The 11,506-nt window shown below is 35.3% G+C and overlaps 1 long non-coding RNA gene across 1 annotated transcript in view; it reads left to right on the plus strand.

The window, feature by feature from the left end:
- The first annotated feature begins 312 nt into the window (after positions 1 to 312).
- The window catches only part of LOC110590454, a 92,798-nt gene continuing 81,604 nt past the window's right edge, over positions 313 to 11,506 (plus strand). The window contains exon 1 of the long non-coding RNA XR_002480952.1: positions 313 to 338. This is a non-coding gene — a long non-coding RNA (uncharacterized LOC110590454). The remainder of the gene's footprint in view (positions 339 to 11,506) is intronic.

The raw sequence follows: 11,506 nt of genomic DNA on the forward strand, positions 1-11,506 counted from the left end.
TGATCACCTGTTTAGTGCTTATCTTTTCCCTCTAGGCTACACATGATATGAAGCAGGAAATCAGCTGCTTGGATTACCCCCACATCCTAGTGCTTGCTCAATATCTGGTACATCGGAGGTGTACCATAAATAGTAATCAAATGAATGAGTGGATGTCTGAATAAATTGCCCTATAAAATGAGATAATGCACATAAATCTTTTAGCTCAGTAGCAGAGATATACTACACATTTAATGTATTTCAGGGACAATATGTTGCTGCTGATGCAGGTGATGATGATACAACCCAGCAGAAGATGAACTTCTTCCTGAAGATGGAGAGACTACTCCTGGTCTATGGTAAGCCTATGCAGCAAGAAGGTCTCTTTAACTGCTTCTTGCCGAAATATATCCATTTGGTGTGTGCCATGTGTAACTCCGGTGATAGTTATGGCAGTGGCCAATGCGTCTATGATGACATACACATATAACAACATCCAACTATACAGTCAATAACAAAAAGGCAGAACTATTCAGCTCTTAGTTTGCTATGGCCTGCCAAACAAGGAGGAAGGTCTTCAGAGAAAAACCAGTTAAATGATGTAAGATGAAGATTGTCATCCAAGTAAGGGATTGTTTATGGTACATAAATAGCTACTTGAAGTAAGTTCCACATTACGGGCCCACATACAGAATTAGCAGATGTTGTTCCAAAGATCCAACCCTCACAACTTTTGAAGCATCACATACAACAGAGGAAGTCTCAACTTGAAATTAGGGAGGCTTAGGGATCTCAGAAACCGAGGAAAGGTGACATTGTCATAGAGCCTGAAACCTTCTGGGGTTGACAGAAAACAAATCAACTAGTGATGATTAAACTGCAGATATGCGGGATATTAGAGCTGGTAAGTGTTGTAGAGGTTATTTCATGAAGCACCTTACTCCTTTATTTCACAGATAAGGGAACCCCTATTTTTGGCTGAAACATCTCTCCCCAACTTTTGTCATCAGTGGCAGAGCTCAGAGTAGAAGCTAGGTCTTCTGTCGCAGAAATAGGTGTTTCTTCAGCTAGTCTCCTTAACTGGTCTCCCTGCTCACATTCCTGCCCTTCTATAATCTGTTCTATACCTCGTATCAAAGTGATCTTTTAAACCTGAACTCAGATCATTTTACTGTACCTAATAAACTCTCTAATGGTTTGTAATTACAATTAAAATTAAAATTCCTTATAACAGCATACGGTACTTCTCTAGCATACAACGTTGCCTGGCACATAGTAGGCGCTAATGAATGAATGACCTTTTTTTCTCCAATAATACTATAAAGTTAGCCAACCATAATAAATCTGCAGAAACAACTTGATTTAAATAAAATATCCAGTACTATTTCCTCTAAAATTAATGTCAGGATGAAATTCAAGCTGAGTAAAAGTGGGTTAACTGAATTCAACAATCAGCCCCAAATAATTTATTTTAGTCTCCATTTGCCAGTGGACAGCCACTCATTCCCTCTCTGGTCCAGCCTCATTAGGCCTGTGTACCATTGATTTTTATGACAATGTGGAAAGGAAATTTATGAAATCTGAAAGGCACAAAGTTGGAAAGGATAATGAATACAACAATCAACATTCAAAAATGTTCTGACAGGCTGGAATTCTGAGCAAATTCCAATAAGATGAAATTTAATAGCAATAAATGCAATGTCCTGTATAAAAGTTCAAATATTAATTGTATAAGTACAGGATGGAGAAACTTGGTTTGGCAGAAATTCATGTGCAAAAGATCTGGAGGATTTAGCTGACCACAACTTTAATAAGACCCATCAGTCTAAGGCAGATGCCTTTAAAAATTCCCATTCGTAGGTTGCATTAGTAGAAGCCCTTTCTCTAGATTACAACCAGTAATTGTTTTCCTACACTCTGTAGCTCAGGCCACATCCGGCATATTTTGTTCAGTTCTGGGTGCCATATTTTAATGGGGCCACTTAATCCAGAGGAAGAAAACCAAGATGGAGAAAGTCTGAACACCAAGTCATGGTTGAAAGAATTGAAATCCAAAATCATGCCAGTATTTTAAGTTCTGCACAATATTAGGAGAGCTTCATTTTTGCTGTTCTGGAAGTCAGAATATGAAACAATGGCTTTAAGTGGGTAGTAAATATACAGTTACTGACAGAAAATTTTTGAATCAGTGAATAAGTGACGGAAAGGAGGAAGGAAGCTTTCAGTAAACATGGAGGAAAATTATGTGTATCTGGAGTTTCACAATAAAATTGCCACCTGCAAGTTGGAATACATAAACTTTTTGCCACTGGAGATTTTCAAGGCAATATAGGAGCAAACAACTATACCTCAAAAGATAAAAACACTGAGTGATTACATAGGCTCTGCGTCTAGGACCTCCAAACTAAGCAGTGTTCCTTCCCCACCCCGGTTAACTATCCAGAGTGGTCAACTCAAGAATCCCTTTCATTTCCACAGTCCATAATTCTCTGTGTATGGAACTAGCTGCCTTGAAATTAAATCATTTCCCAAGAAACTTGACTCATTGTCTCCAAATAAAAAGATGCCATTCTGGAGCCTGCAGAGAAGAAAAAGAAAACTTTGTCTCTTTTGACAATGATATATAAAACTTAGCAACCCAAATAAAGAAACAGTTCCTAACCAGCTATCCCTGCCAGGGCTCAGCACAGAAGACAGAGAGAAATGCCCATCTCCCAGTCTTTCCTGAAAGAGGCTTCTATGCCTACTTTAAAAGCTGCTGCCTGAGGGTCAGGCTTCTAATTTTGCAGGCATCTAGGGGCCTTCCCCGGAAGCCAAGGAAGCCTGGGGACACCCAGCCCTGACCTGTCCCTCTAGCCTGTTCTGTAATTATATTTGCCCATTTAGACCTATAGAACTAGTTTTATTGCAATGGCTTTAAAGTCCTAATATCTAGGGGGCAAGTCCCCAGTTTTGACTTTTCTTTTTCAAAGTTATTCTTTTTTACATTTAATTTTATAATATTTGTCAAGTTTCTTTTTAAAAATCCAGCTGATACTTTGATAAGGACTGTTTTGAAATTATAGAATAACTTGACCAGAATTAATAACTTACAAAGTTAGGCCATTTCACCAATGATGATGGGCTATACTTAAATTGGTTCTTTTATGTCATTAAATGTACTTTTAAAATTCTCTCCAAAGAGTTCTGATGTATTCTTTGCCAATTTATATCCAGATAATTAATAGGTTTAGGTTGTTTTTTCTTTTCCATTGTCCATGGAATCTTATTATTTCTCAAATTTGTCTCACTGATTTTTATATAGTCAAGGAACAGTATTAGTTTTGGGGGAAATTATCTTCTGTTGGGCAATCTGGTTGAATTTTCTCTTTAGTTTTAATAATCTGCCTTATTTTGTTTAATACTCTAGGAAGAATAATGAAGTTTTGGCTTTTCTCCTAATCTTACACCTCATAGTTCTTTTATTGCCCATGGAGTTGCTAATGACCCCACAGTACTATATTATACAATAGATAATGGAAATACTTTTTTTTCCCTAACCTTAAAGTGAATCCACTTAAATCTTTTCCTTTAAATACGTGTTTCCTGTTGAATTTTGTTATTTAAAATACTGTGATATTTCTCCTTCTATAGGTGTAATTGAATTATAGATGATATTGAGCTATCCTTGAATTCTTTTAATATGCCATTAATAGCTTTATTTTTAATCACTAGTAGACAAAGTTAACCCACTATTAGTAATTTATTAGTATGAAATTGATTAGTGTTTAGTATTTTGTAATTTCTCACCTATGTGTACAAGTCAAGTGGAGTATATCTTTTGTAATTATCTTATTTGATTATTTAAATTAAGGTTTTTTTAATTCTATGAGTGAGTTGTTTGGATTTCTCTTTTATCCTGTCTTCTGAAATAGCATTTAAATAAGGAAAATAGTGTATTTCTTAAAAGTTGTTCTATAGAACAACTAAATGTGGTTGCTCCAAAATATAAATATCTGCTCAATAAAATATACCACAGAGTGTAGTAATAGTTTAAAGATAAGATACTTTAGATATCTTATCTTTGCAGAAAATACTGCAAAATGGAACAAACATTTTGACTATTTAAAGGACTTATGCAAATTGATGATAAAAAAGAAAGAAATCACCCAACTGTGAAAAAAGGAATGAATATGAACACACAATTTTCAGAAGGGTAAAAGTGAATGGTAGCAACTAAAGGATAAAATGTTCAAATTCATGAATAATTAGATAATTAAAAGTCAAAATAAGAAAGAGATATCTCTTAATACCCATGAGATTAACAAAAGTTAGAGCTGTATAATGCCAAGTATTAGTGGAGTTGGAGATAAAAAGGCCTCTTGTATTCTTTTTTTTTTTTTTTTTAAAGATTTTATTTATTTATTTGAGAGAGAGAATGAGAGAGAGAGAGAGCACATGAGAGGGGGGAGGGTCAGAGGGAGAAGCAGACTCCCCGCCGAGCAGGGAGCCCGATGCGGGACTCGATCCAGGGACTCCAGGATCATGACCTGAGCCGAAGGCAGTTGCTTAACCAACTGAGCCACCCAGGCGCCCCAGGCCTCTTGTATTCTTGATGGTGGTGAAACTGTTGTAATGTCCCAGAGATACATGGGACAGATACAGAGAATTCACATGCCTATGATCCAGCAATACAATTCAGTGAAATTCCATACTGGGACATGTTCTGTGATGTTTACTCTAGACTTATGTATCGTAGTGTAAAATGGAACACTAGTTATATATCAAGGAGGTAGATATGCAAAATGTAGTAGATTCACACTGTGGAATTCTATGCAGCAATTAGAAACAACTATGTGGACAGATACACAGGAACATGGATGGATCTCTAAAGCACAGAGATGGAGGAAAATTATAAGTAAAATTGAGGCTATAGCACAATGTCACACATGGAATAAAAAATACACACACACAAAATACCATATATACTTTCAATGTTAAATTCAATTTCAAGCATATATGTTAATTATATTGGAGTGGTTGTTATGAGAGTAGGAAAAATGGGAATGGTGTATGAGAATAAAAATGAATACGTATTTCACCTACATTCTTACAGACATACATAGACATGCGCATTCGTAAACAAGAAGGAGCCTTGCATTAACCTATAAGAGAGTGCCACGAACTGAGAAATATGATTAATTAAACCTTCTGCACCAGAGATAAAATAAGAACTTACAAAAGTGTCTCTTAGAACTCAAGAGACTTCAGGAAACAGGAAGTAGAAAATTGTCAGAAATTCAGGAGAGCCTGTCCCCTCACCCACATGTCTCTGTCTCTGTGCATTAGGCTTGCTCTTCTCACTCAGTAGACCCACTGTTTTTCTTTTCAGCACACCTGGCAAAAATTTGATTTTGTATATCTCCCACATATTTATATCACCTCCCTTCAAAAGACCAGCCTAGATTGACTTTTAGGAAAAAGAATGTAATTCACAAGTAAGATCGATGAATATGGTAGATAACACATTTTTGTTATTATAAAACATTATAAAACTGCATCTAATGTAAAAAAAAAAAAACAAAACTGCATCTAATGCATTTCTTTTATGAGAAATAAATTGACAGTTTCCAAAGAGGAATTCCGAATTCCAGTTATTAGCTTATTCAGATATATCCATAAGCTCGTGAAAGCTTTTGAAAATCATATTTCTTTAGTTGTAAAAATTTTGTACTTCATTTCTTCTTTCCTTCCTCCATTGCTTTCTTCCTTCCATCTTTTATTCCTTTCTCCCCTTTCATCATTTGCTCCCTCTTTTCTCTTTCACCTTCTCCTCCTTCTCTTCCTCCTTTTTCACTTCCTTCTCCTCCTCTATCTGTATCTCTATGTCTCTAATTTTATGTATATCTCTCTTCTTTTTCTCATTCTCTCCTTTGTCCATAGTTTCAACATCAAAAAAGTTGAAAAAAGGGGTTGCCTGATTGGATCACCCAGTCTACTAATTGACTTTTAGGGAAAGGGAGTTTTCAAAATGATTTTTCTTTAGTAATATGACACAGTATTTTCATGCTTTTATGTAGGCTTTCCTTTGAATGAGACACCACCAAGTTTGATAAATTTGGTTTAGTCTTCTCAAAGTTTACAACATATCCTCAAATCTAGAAATCCACATCTCACTTGACCAAAGAAGACTCATCAAATATTTCTCAACCAGTGTTTCTTATTCTCCTGATTTGAAATAAAAGTTTTGAGCGAGGCATGATATTCAAGTAGAAATATGGGCAGCAAGGTTGCCACAATGCTTACCATTTCACTGCCCTCCTCAATGATGAAATGAACAGAAATACTAGGTTTGGAAACATGATGCTTCCTGGCTATTTGTTGCATCCATCTCACTTCATTGAGTACTTCAAACGAGGAAGTCTTGTGGAGTGTGGAAATAATAGAGACATATGATGAGCACTTTAAAATTCAGAAAGCCATTCACAAACACCCACCATGTAATTAAGCTGTTTATTTTTATTTTCAGTCTATTAGAATTGGTAGAATATTTTCACTTTAGCACCAGCATGTCAGTGGGACAACAGGCTAGGGTGAGAGGGTGTTTATAGTCACCAGCATAGTATCTGAAAAGGATTTACTTTCTCCCCTACTCACTCCACATCCATGAAATTAAGTAAAGGATTATTTACATGTTTGTTTTCACAAAGATAATGAATTGTTCACTGGCTACTGCCTTATCCCTCTGCCTTCATTCTCTTAGTGGGTATTAAAAAAAGTTAAGTTTTGTTTCCTGTAAATGGTGTTATTAAATCACAGAAAAAGCTAATTTCCAAGAGCTTGTTGGGTAGCTGTAAAGATAGCTGTAGGGCTCTCTCCATGAGCTCCAGAAAAGATGTGGTGAGAGGTTTCACAGCTAGTTGCTTTTCCTCTCCTAAAATATATGCCACTGTTTTTAAAATTTTAAAATTTAAATTTGTTTAGTTATGTATGTGAGTATTTGCTCTAAAGGAGACTCTGTCATGTTAAAAACCCTTCCAAATGTCTTCTACTTCATCTATAGCTTCAAGGTATAGCTTCTCATCTCTCTTGACAAGAGTATGAAATATGAAGTTTTTTTTCTGAAGATTCAAGCCAAAACTACTTCCTAGCAGATGGGTTCTCAGAATCAACTCCACCAGAAGTCAGACTTAAAGAATTCCCCTTTAATTGTCATAAAGTAGAGTTCTGATATTAATGGCACCTACCTTGCTTATCTAACCTGCTAGTCTCTCCTGCCCGCCCCTGCCCAGGGGTAAACCCTCTGTTCCCAGCAAACAGATAATTCCCTTTCAGGATATGTTCATTCTTGCTTCTTGTACTATTTCCTGTCTTCCTGATTTCTGTTTTCATCTCAAACAAACAAACAAACAAAAACCCAAGCCAACCAGCCCATCAACCTTCCCTGATTATTCCTGCCAAACAACCCTTTCTCATCAGTGTATTACTCAGTACACGGGATCATAAAATATGGCATTTGTATAATTCCTTGCCTTGTTCTCTAGTTATTTTCTTCATGAACACACTTTGTATGCTATAAGGGCAGGGAATCTGTTGACTATTGCTTGATTTTTTTTTTTAAACTTGCCTACTTCATAAGGAAAAGCTAGATGAGCAGAAATTAACAAATACTGTTTAACTCAGTAAGTTGCTACCTGGTATAGTCATTGCCTTAATCGTTAGAATATTTACCCTGTAATTAACTTTTATTTCTTAGAAATATAAATATCTGGGTTAAACAGGGACTGATCAGCTTTCAAATGTGTCCCTGTGGATAGCCTCTCTCTGCCTTTTCTTCCCATGTAAACTCTGGTATAATTTAAAAAATAATAGTATTGTTATTGTGTGATATTTCAAACAGAGAAACTAGAATAGAAAAAATAAATATTGAGGCTTAATTATGCAGCTTACAAATAAAAATATTAAACACTACATGTCAAGCATTCGTTTGAATTTTTACACACACATATTGACTCATTAAATTCTCAGAACACCCCTATTATGTGGTACTATTATTATCATCCTGATTTTCTGAGTGAGCATGGAGTTAAGTACTTTGCATAAAGTCACCCAGATTGTAGGTGGCAGAGGACAAATTTGAAACAAAGCATTCTGGTTCAGAACCTGTGCACATAATTCTCATCCTATACTACCTTTTTGCTTTGCCTTTCCATTAAATCCTACCATTATGACACATTTGCTTTAGACTTTTAAAAATAACATTCCCTCTGTAAACACCTTTCCAATTCCATTCCACTGACTCTCAGTGAGATGACAATTATTATTAATTCAATGTTTATCAATCCCATGTGTGTTTGTGCTTTTACTTGTGCACTTGTATTTACTTTTGCGTGTGTATTTGTGGACTAGTATTTTTTTTTTAAAGATTTTATTTATTTATTTGAGAGAGAGAGAGAGAATGAGAGAGAGAGAGCATGAGGAGGGGAGGGTCAGAGGGAGCAGCAGACTCCCCGCCGAGCAGGGAGCCTGATGTGGGACTCGATCCCAGGACTCCAGGATCATGACCTGAGCCGAAGGCAGTCGCTTAACCAACTGAGCCACCCAGGCCCCCTGTGGACTAGTATTTTTGAAAGATTTAAAATTGTATTGAAATATGTACCATTTGGCAGTTGCCTTAATTTTTACTCAACATGGTTTTTAAGATCTATTTCCATTGTCATATATGCCCTCGGCTTCTCATTTTAATGCTGTCTAGTGCCCCATGGTAAATATACCATGAATCTCCTGCTCACAGACATTTGCGTTGTTTCTAGATTTTTGCACTAAGAAACAGTGCTACAGTGAACATTGTTACGTGTGTCTCCTTCAGTTCACGTGCTTGACTTATTTTAGGGAGTATAACTAAGAGTCAAATTACTAGGACATAGGTTATGATGTTTGATTAAGTGGCTTTCCAGATTGGCTATACCAGCTTGTAGGTCCATTAGGCTGAATGTGGAGTTTCTGTTTTTCCACTTCATTGCCAACATTGGTGCTCTTAGACCTTGTATTTTTGTTAATTTTATGAGTAGGAAATTGTCTCATTATTTAATATTTATATTTCATGAGTACTTGTTGAGGCTGAAATTCTTTACATTTGACTTTATTCACTGTTCCTCTTCTGTAAAATGCCATTTCAATTCTCTGCTCATTTGTTGTTTTTATTAATTTGCAGAAGTTATTTATAGATTATCAATATTATACTTTTATTTCTATTAAATTTTTTAAAATATCTTTTATTCAGTTTAATTGCTTTAAACTTTGTATTTGGTTTCTTTTATAATACAGATATTTAAAAATTATATGTGGTCAGATTTATCAATTGTTTTTATTATGATACATATAATTTGATGGGTTTTATTTAGTATAGTCACAAAGATATACAACCACCACTGGAGTCTATTTCAAAATATTCCTGTCACCTTAAAAAGAAACCCTATACCATTTATCTCTCATCTCCTATGCCTTATTCCCCCATCACTAAGAAACTACTAATAGAGTTTTCACCTCTATAGATTTCCCTGTTCAGGACTTTCAGATGAATTGAATGGTATATGTTTTTTGTGATTGACTTCTTTCACTCAGCATAAATGTTTTCAAGATTCATCTGTGTTATAGCACATTTCATTATTCCATTCTTTTTTATTGTTGAGTAATGTTTCATCATATGGAAATACTAAATTTTGTTCATTTATCCATTGATGGACATTTGGGTTGTTTACACATTTTGGCTATTATGAATAATAATACTGCTATAAACATTCATGTATAAGTTTCTTTTTTTTTTTTAATTTTTTTTTTTTTAAGATTTTATTTATTTATTTGAGACAGAATGAGAGAGAGAGAGAGCACATGAGAGGGGGGAGGGTCAGAGGGAGAAGCAGGCTCCCTGCCGAGCAGGGAGCCCGATGCGGGACTCGATCCAGGGACTCCAGGATCATGACCTGAGCCGAAGGCAGTCGCCTAACCAACTGAGCCACCCAGGCGCCCCATGTATAAGTTTCTATATGGAAATATTTTCATTTCTGTTGGGTACATATGTAGGATTGGAATTTCTGGGTCATTTGGAACCTCTGTTTGATAGTCTGAAAAACTATCAGACTGCCTTCAAAAGTGGCTATACCATTTTATTTTCCACTAGTGTATGAGAGTTCTGATTTCTCTACGTCCATACCAGTTCTTGTTGGGGAGATAGCACAGGGGTAGAGCATTTGACTGCTTACCAGTTCTTGTTGTTTTAATTCTAGCTTCCTACATGCATTTCCCTGATAATAATGTTGAACGTCTTTTCATGTGCTTTTTGACCATTTTAAAGTCTCTCTTAGAGAAATATCTATTCAGACCCTTTGTCCACTTTAAAAATTAGGTTGTCTACTTATTATTGAGTTGTGAGAGTTCTTTTTAAATTCTGGATACAAGTCCCTTATCAGATATATGCTTTGCAAATATTCTCTCTCATGCTTTGGGGTGTCACTGTTTTGATGGTGTCTTTTGCATGAAAGTTTTTCATTTTGATGGAGTCCAATTTATCTATTTTTTTTTCTTTTACTGCTTATGTGTTTGGTGTCATATCTAAGAATTCTTTGCCAAATCCAAGGTCATGAAGATTTACCCCTATGTTTTCTTCTAAGGGTGTAATAGTTTTAGCTCTCATATTTAGGTCTTTAATCCACTTTGGGTTAATTTTTGTAGATAGTGTGAGGAAAGGGTTCAACTTTATTCTTTTGTATGTGGCTACCCAGTTGTCCCAGACCCATTTTTGTATTATGGTGTATAATTCTCTTTATATGCTGCTGGATTTGGTTTGCTAGTTTTTGTTGAGGATCTTTGCATCTATATTCATTACAGGTATTGGTTTGTATTTTTATTTTTTGTGTGTGATGATTTCGGTGTTGGTATCAGGGTAATACTGACCTCATAGAATGAGTTGGAAAGTATTCTCTCCTCTTTACTTTTTGGAAGAGTTTGTAGAGAATTGGCATTAATTTTTCTTTAACCGTTTTGTAGAATGCAGCGGTAAAGGCATCTGGGCCTGAGTTTTTCTTTCTTGGTAAGTTTTTGATTACTGCTTTAATCTCTCACTTGTTATAAATCTATTGTCTATTAGATTGTCTATTTCTTCTTGAGTCAGTTTTGGTAGTTTGTGTCTTGCTAGGAGTTATTCCAGTTAATCTAATTTGTTGGCATGCAATTGTTCATAGTAGTTCTTTATAATCCTTTTTCATTTCTATAGGGGCAGTAGTGATGTTTTCTCTTTTATTTATAATTCTGATACTTTGATCCTTTTCTCTTTTGTTCTTGGCAATTTAGCTAAATGTTTGTCAACTTTGTTGCTCTTTACAAAGCACTAGCTTTGGTTTCATCAATTTTCCCAATTATTTCCTAGTCTCTATTTCATTAATTTCTGCTATAATTTTTATTATTTCCTTCCTTCTGCTTTCTTTAGATTCAATTTGCCCTTCTTTTTTTTTTTTTTTAGTGTCTGAAGGGGGAATATTAGATTATTCAT

Source organism: Neomonachus schauinslandi, chromosome 10, assembly GCF_002201575.2.
Source record: "Neomonachus schauinslandi chromosome 10, ASM220157v2, whole genome shotgun sequence".
In the NCBI taxonomy this organism is placed as follows: domain Eukaryota; kingdom Metazoa; phylum Chordata; class Mammalia; order Carnivora; family Phocidae; genus Neomonachus; species Neomonachus schauinslandi.